Here is a 6,686-nt window from a genome sequence, read left to right on the forward strand (position 1 = left end):
ACACCCCTCGCGGTCCTGATTTCCTTGTTCATGTTCTCCCTCCTTCTGTTCTTCATCTGAACCTTGGGAGATCAGTCCAGTGCTCCAATGTGGGTTTCTGTCTCTATCTCTATCCATCGACAGATAAAGATTCTATGGTGATATGCAAGACATTCATCAGTGTGGCTATGGGATAAGGCCAATTCAGGCACCCTCTCCTCTGCTGCCCAAGGACCTAGCTGGGGACATCTCCTTGGACACCTGGAAACCCCTCTAGAGCCAAGTCTCTTGTCAACCCTAAAATGGCTCCCTTAATTAAGATATCTTCTTCCCTGCTCCCATATCCACCCTTCCTTCATCTCAACCATCCCATTTCCCCAAGCTTTCCCCAATCCTCCCCTTCTCCCTTCTCTCTCCAAATCTCCTCTTGCCCCTACCCCAACCCCACTCCTGGGTTCCCAACTTTTGCTTGGCAATCTTGTCTACTTCCAATATCCAGGAGGATAACTACATGTTTTTCTTTGGGTTCACCTTCTTATTTAGCTTCTCTAGGATGACAAATTATAGGCTCAATGTCCTTTGTTTATGACTAGAATCCACTTATGAGTAAGTACATACCATATTTATCTTTTGGGGTCTGGGTTATCTCTCTCAGTAAAGTGTTTTCTATTTCCATCTATTTCCATGCAAAATACAAGATGTCATTTTCCCCCCGCTGAGTAGAACTCTAATGTGTATATGTGCCACACCTTTATCCATTCTTCTTTTGAGGGGAACCTGGTTGTTTCCAGGTCCTGGCTATTACAAATAGTGCTGCTATGAACATAGTTGGACAAATGCTTTTGTAGTATGATAGGGCATCTCTTGGGTATATTCCAAAGAGTGGAATTGCTGGGTCCTGAGGGAGGTTGACTCCCAGTTTCCTGAGAAACTGCCACACTGTTCCACAGTGGCTGCACAAGTTTGCATTCCCACCAACAATGGATGAGTGTTCCCCTCACTCCACACCCTCTCCAGCAAAGTCTATCATTGGTGTTTTTTTGATTTTAGCCATTCTGACAGTTGTAAGATGGTATCTCAAAGTTGTTTTGATTTGCATTTCCCTGATCGCTAAGGAGGTTGAGCATGATGTTAAGTGTCTTTTGGTCATTTGACCTTCATCAGTTGAGAATTCTCTGTTCAGTTCAGTACCTGTTTTTAAATTGGGTTAAATTCTTCACAGACTTGAGAGAACAATAATCAACTTTATACAGAAAAACAAAAAACCCAGGATAGCAAAACAATCCTATACAGTAAAAGTACTTCCAGAGGCATTACCATCCCTGACTTCAAACTCTATTACAGAGCTACTGTAATGAAGACAGTTTGGTATTGGCACAAAAGCAGAGATGTTGACCAATGGAATTGAATCAAAGACACGGATATTAATCCACAAACCTATGAACACCAGATTATTGACAAAGGAGCTAAAACTATACAATGGAAGAAAGAAAGCATCTTTAACAAATGATGCTGGCATAACTGGATGTCAACCTATAGAAGAATGAAAATAGATCCATATCTATCACCATGCACAAAACTCAAGTCCAAATGGTTTAAAGACCTCAATATAAATCTGACCACACTGAACCTGATAGAAGAGAAAGTGGGAAGTAGTCTGCAATACATGGGCACAGGAGACCACGTCCTATGTATAAGCCCAGTAGCACAGACAATAAGAGCAACAATGAATAAATGGGACCTCCTGAAACTGAGAAGCTTCTGTAAAGCAAAGGACACTGTCATTAAGACAAAAAAGGCTACCTACTGAATGGGAGAAGATCTTCACCAACTCCGCATCAGACAAAGGTCTGATCTCCAAAATATCTAAAGAACTCAAGAAACTATACATTAAAAATCTAATTAACCTTCCCCAACTCTTTTCCCCAGATCCTCATCACCTAACAACTAACCCAACTTTATGTTCTTTTTCTCATTGTCTCAAAATATGAATATCCAAACAGACAAACAAAATATGAGAAAAACAATAAAATAAAAATAATACCAAAACCGAACAAAAACCACATACACAAATAGGGAGTAAGGTTTGTGTTGGTCAGCTATTCCTGGTAATGGGGCCTATCCTGGAGAATGGTTGATAGGCCCTGTGTAATTCCACTGGACAAAGTTGATGTTCTCTCTCTCAGCAGACATCAGTTGAAAATGACTTTTTGTTTGGGGTAGGATTTTGTGTCCAGACGTTTCTGGTGTTCATTATAAATATGGTTTGTATTGTCAGTGGGACTCTATTGGGGAGACCTAAGTTTTGTTATGGTTGTCAATTGGAGATAGCTTCTCTGTTAGTGACGGGTACTCGCGCTCACTTTTCTCAGTGCTGGGACATCATGTGACTGTGCTTGCCGCCACAATCATTTTGAGTTCATATGTGTGTAAGTCCTATATATTTGTAAGGCCTTGATTCCTTGTTGTCCTCCATTCCCTTTAGCTTGTACAATCTTCCTGCCTCCTTTTTCTGCAGATGTCTGTAAACCTGAGGGAGGGATTTGAGGAGCCATCCCATTTAGGGCTGAGTGTTCAAAGGTGTTCCACTCTCTGTATATTGTCTGGTTGTGGGTCTCTGTATTTCTTTCCATCTCTGCAGGAGGAAGCTTCTCTAATGATGGCTGAGCAAGGTCTCTATCTAAGACCATAGCAGATGTTGTTAGGAGTCATTTTATGTCACATTATTTTAGCAGAAGAGTAGTATTTGGTTTTCTCCTAGGTCCTTGGCCTATCTGGTCTCAGGTTCTTAGCCACCTGAGCAGTGTTGAGTATGGGTTTCATCTCATGGAGTTGGTCTGAAATCTGGTTGGATATTGAATGGTTAATATCCAACACTAGCTTTGTGCCATTGTTGCACTAGTAAGCCCTACAGGCAGGCCTTCATCACAGATCAAGGGTTTTTAGCTGGGTTACTGTTCACCTCTTTCCTTTGGTAGTGTACAGAGTATTTTCCAGTCCCATGAACAGTTGTCCAAAGGGGTGAAGGCTCTAGGTTGTCACCAGGTCAACTTCTTGTTCAATGAGTTTTGTAGGTATTATCTTTATCTAATTGTGATGTCTGTCATCCCATTGATCAGCACAGGGTTGATTTGGCCAATCTAGTTGGTTAAATCCTCTTTCTCTCCTGTTTCTCCATATGTGTACCTCCCTAAACAGTGGAGAGACAAAATCCTGGTTATTTCTTAAACCTATACTTAAGGGGGCCAACTTGATACCACTCTTACCAGGACAGGAGGAAAGAGGGAATTAATGTTACCACTTCAATAGCAAGTGAAGTGCTATACAGATATAGCATTGAATATCTATAGATATAGAATATCTATACAGATATAGATTCTTTATTCATCTTAGTAACACTTGGGAGAAAGTTTTCCATTACAGTTTGACAAGGTTGGGGCATTGTTTCCTCACAGACATCTGTATACACCTTCTTGTCTAGAGAGTTGGAGTAGGAGATTCTCAGAGTTTTAGAGATAGTGAAAGTTCTGACAACAGTCCATCAGCCTCCTTAAAGCTGGAGGATGAGATGAGCAGTCTCTAGCTCTGTCTAGAATAAGGATGATCTAGCACTATTGCTGTAATGTTTGACTCTCATAGATCTATTCCTGTATTGAAATGTCTAACTGTCCCACGCTATCGTCTCGCCAGCAAGAATCATGCGGGACACTAGGATTCTTCTGCAGAAAAGCTTTTAATGCGTTCTGAGAGAGAGAGAGCATCAGCTAACATGGCCGGGGACCCCTAAATGAGGGAACCCCTCCTTTATATAGGAAACAGTCCTTGCTTCGGACGTGTCACCCTTGAATTGGCCCGCTGCCCGTTAGCCCAGGTGAAGCCTTGGGAGTAGGTGGGGACAGCAGTGGAAAGTTACCGAGCACATGTGCGTTCACCTGGCGGTGAAACCGGATGCCAGCGCCATCTTGTAATGGAGCATGTTGATGCGGCCCTTCACATCTCCCCCTTTTTTTACTTCTTTGCAGAAAGGCAACTCCCTCAGAAGGTAAAGATAGAGGTCGCACTTCCCAAAGTGGAAACATTAAAATGGGCTTACACGGAATCTGCCCCTAGATTCATGACACCTGGAACTTATCCAGCCTGCCCTCTGCCATTTTTCTGGGAAAGGGAATATGTGGCAGGAAACCCTTATGCAGGGCGACATATCTCTCAGAGAGGGCCATTCTCTGTGCGATGCTCTTTAGCTCGACTACCTTCAGGGCTAGCTAAGCCAAACACTCCACCCTGTGCCATGGACCACTGTCCTAGGGGTGCAGGAGCTGGTTGGCATAAACCTTACTACTTCAACATAGATAACCACACATAAGCAGAGGCTCCCTGTTCCAGGGCAGCCAGCGCTGGTGCAATAACCACTTTGTCCCTACGACTTTGGGATTTGAGTCAGCAGATCATCCAGAGGGGAAACACTATTCCACAGCATAGGGCTGCTCCAAAACACTTCCACCCCCACCCATTCTTTGAAGTAGGGGATGAAGGACACGACCCAGGACTGGAATCCTACGGCCAAGCTTATAAATCATCTCTAGGAAGGTAGGGGAGCCCCAGAGTCTTATTGGTTGTAAAAAGCCGAGGAAACACCGCCACTCTATGGCTGATTGGTGTCGGCTTCGGGAAGGCTAAGAGTATCCCCCATCGGTGCTTCATCACAACCGCTGTCATCCATCCGCAAAATGGCAGGAGGAACAGCAGCCAAATCCTCAGGCGAGTCCGAGTGTTGTGGGTCACTCTTCACCGTTCGGGTCAGTCTCTCCGGCACCCAGAATGGGCTTTCTTGATCCTGTGGGAGGATACACACAGCTCCCCTGGATCTCAATAGAATGGGATCCGGGCCTTTCCATTCATTAGAAAGCACATCTTTCCATTTTACCAAATCTTTGGGCCGCTGCGGATCCGAACAATGTCGTATTGCAGCATTTTGGCCATTATCATCCAGATTTAAAAAATTTATAGTGAACAGAGCCATGGCAATAGCCATTCTTGGCATCGGGGGCAATTCCTTTATTATTCCCCCCCTTTTTTCGATTTTAACAAGAACTGGTAAGTTCTCCAGTCCAATTACCTAGAAGATAACTAGACTATTGCTTAATCTACCAGAGGCGTGTTGGAAACTATGGGCCTTTTTTTTTTTTCTAGGCCGCACTCGGCAGGCGTAAACCTCGTTGGACATTGTCCCTTTAGGGACGCGGCTTGCCAGCCTTCGTTGAGACTCGGGCTCCAGAGCCCGCCCCGCCATCCGAGGGCTCCGCGTGTCCTGGGCCAGGAAGTGGCAACTCCACCCCCAGGCGCCCCTGCCTTCCCTGCGGGGCTAGCCTAGTTTTCCGCAGCTGTGTTGGTGCTGGCAACATCTCAAGGTCCGCGCCGGAGCCATTACAGCTCACGGGGCAGATGGGATAATTAGCAGACTCTCAACATCTGTGCCACAGTAAAAGCGGCTGTAAATTCTCACAGATTTAGCCAATGACCCAATCACCTTAAAATCCAAGGGCTTTTCGCATCCACCTCCCTGAGGATCCTGAAACATTAGATAAGCCAAGCGTATATACAGCAATCTTTCAGGAGGACTTGAGTTCTTAAAATGCTAAGCAGTTCTTAAAAACTTTAGTTGCACTATGTAGATGTAATACAGTAGTGCCTGTTTATTGTGTCTAAACCTTAATTGCGCTTTTATTATGATAATTACGATCAGTCCTGCCTGAAGTCAGCATAGTTTAGCATAGCCAAGTGGAACCAGGGCCATTTTAGCCTCAGAGACCCTCACAGTTTTAGGTACATTGTAAGCCTTCTGGCCTGGCAGCTTGCGGCACCGCTCTCATTCTCGGTACTGCTGTGACACCCTCCAGGCCAGGCATCGACTGAGCCGGCGCAACGTGCCCCCCACTATAGCCATCGAGCAAAGCTCCGCTCCAGCCGCCCTCCAGCCGCAGCTGCACCCACTCCGAGCCCAAACCGGTGTACGGAGCAAAGCAGAACTCAGAGAAACAGGCTTGCTGTTCTGCAACCATTGAAAGAACCTCATTTAATCTTTTAGGGAATTTGGGCGTCGTCAGTCTCTTTGGCTATTTCCTGCTGAATTGGGACGTTGTATTCTTAGGGGTATACACTACAACATTTCAGGAGGTCTCGGTGATTCAAACCACATAAATCCCAAGTACACCCTTAGGCTCTCCTTTTCTGTGGAGACAAAAACAGAACCTCTTTTCCAAAACACTATATCCTTAGGCAAATTCAAATATCTTTCTCCTGTCCAGTACACAAGAAACAATTCAAACAACATAACATAAAGCTTTTGACCTTGTAGATCAGTCTTCTCCCCCATTTTTAGAACCACCGGGGGGGTCCTTTTTACTTATTTCCTTTTCTCGCGTACGCGTCTAACCTCCCACTGCATCCAGTTTCTGATATGCTATCCTGAATCCAGGAATAATCATACCTCTCTGAACATGCAGACCTGCAGTTCTGAATCCTTCCTGAATTTCCAAGGTGAATCCAAGGTGAATCCAAGGGGTCCCCATTGGTGTGAGTGGTGGTCAGAGTTTTTTCCCGGGATTTCAGCACCAAATGTCCCACGCTATCGTCTCGCCAGCAAGAACCACGCGGGACACTAGGATTCTTCTGCAGAAAAGCTTTTAATGCATCCTGAGAGAGAGAGC

The sequence above is a fragment of the Myodes glareolus genome, chromosome 12 (assembly GCF_982192425.1).
Source record: "Myodes glareolus chromosome 12, mMyoGla1.1, whole genome shotgun sequence".
NCBI lineage: Eukaryota > Metazoa > Chordata > Mammalia > Rodentia > Cricetidae > Myodes > Myodes glareolus.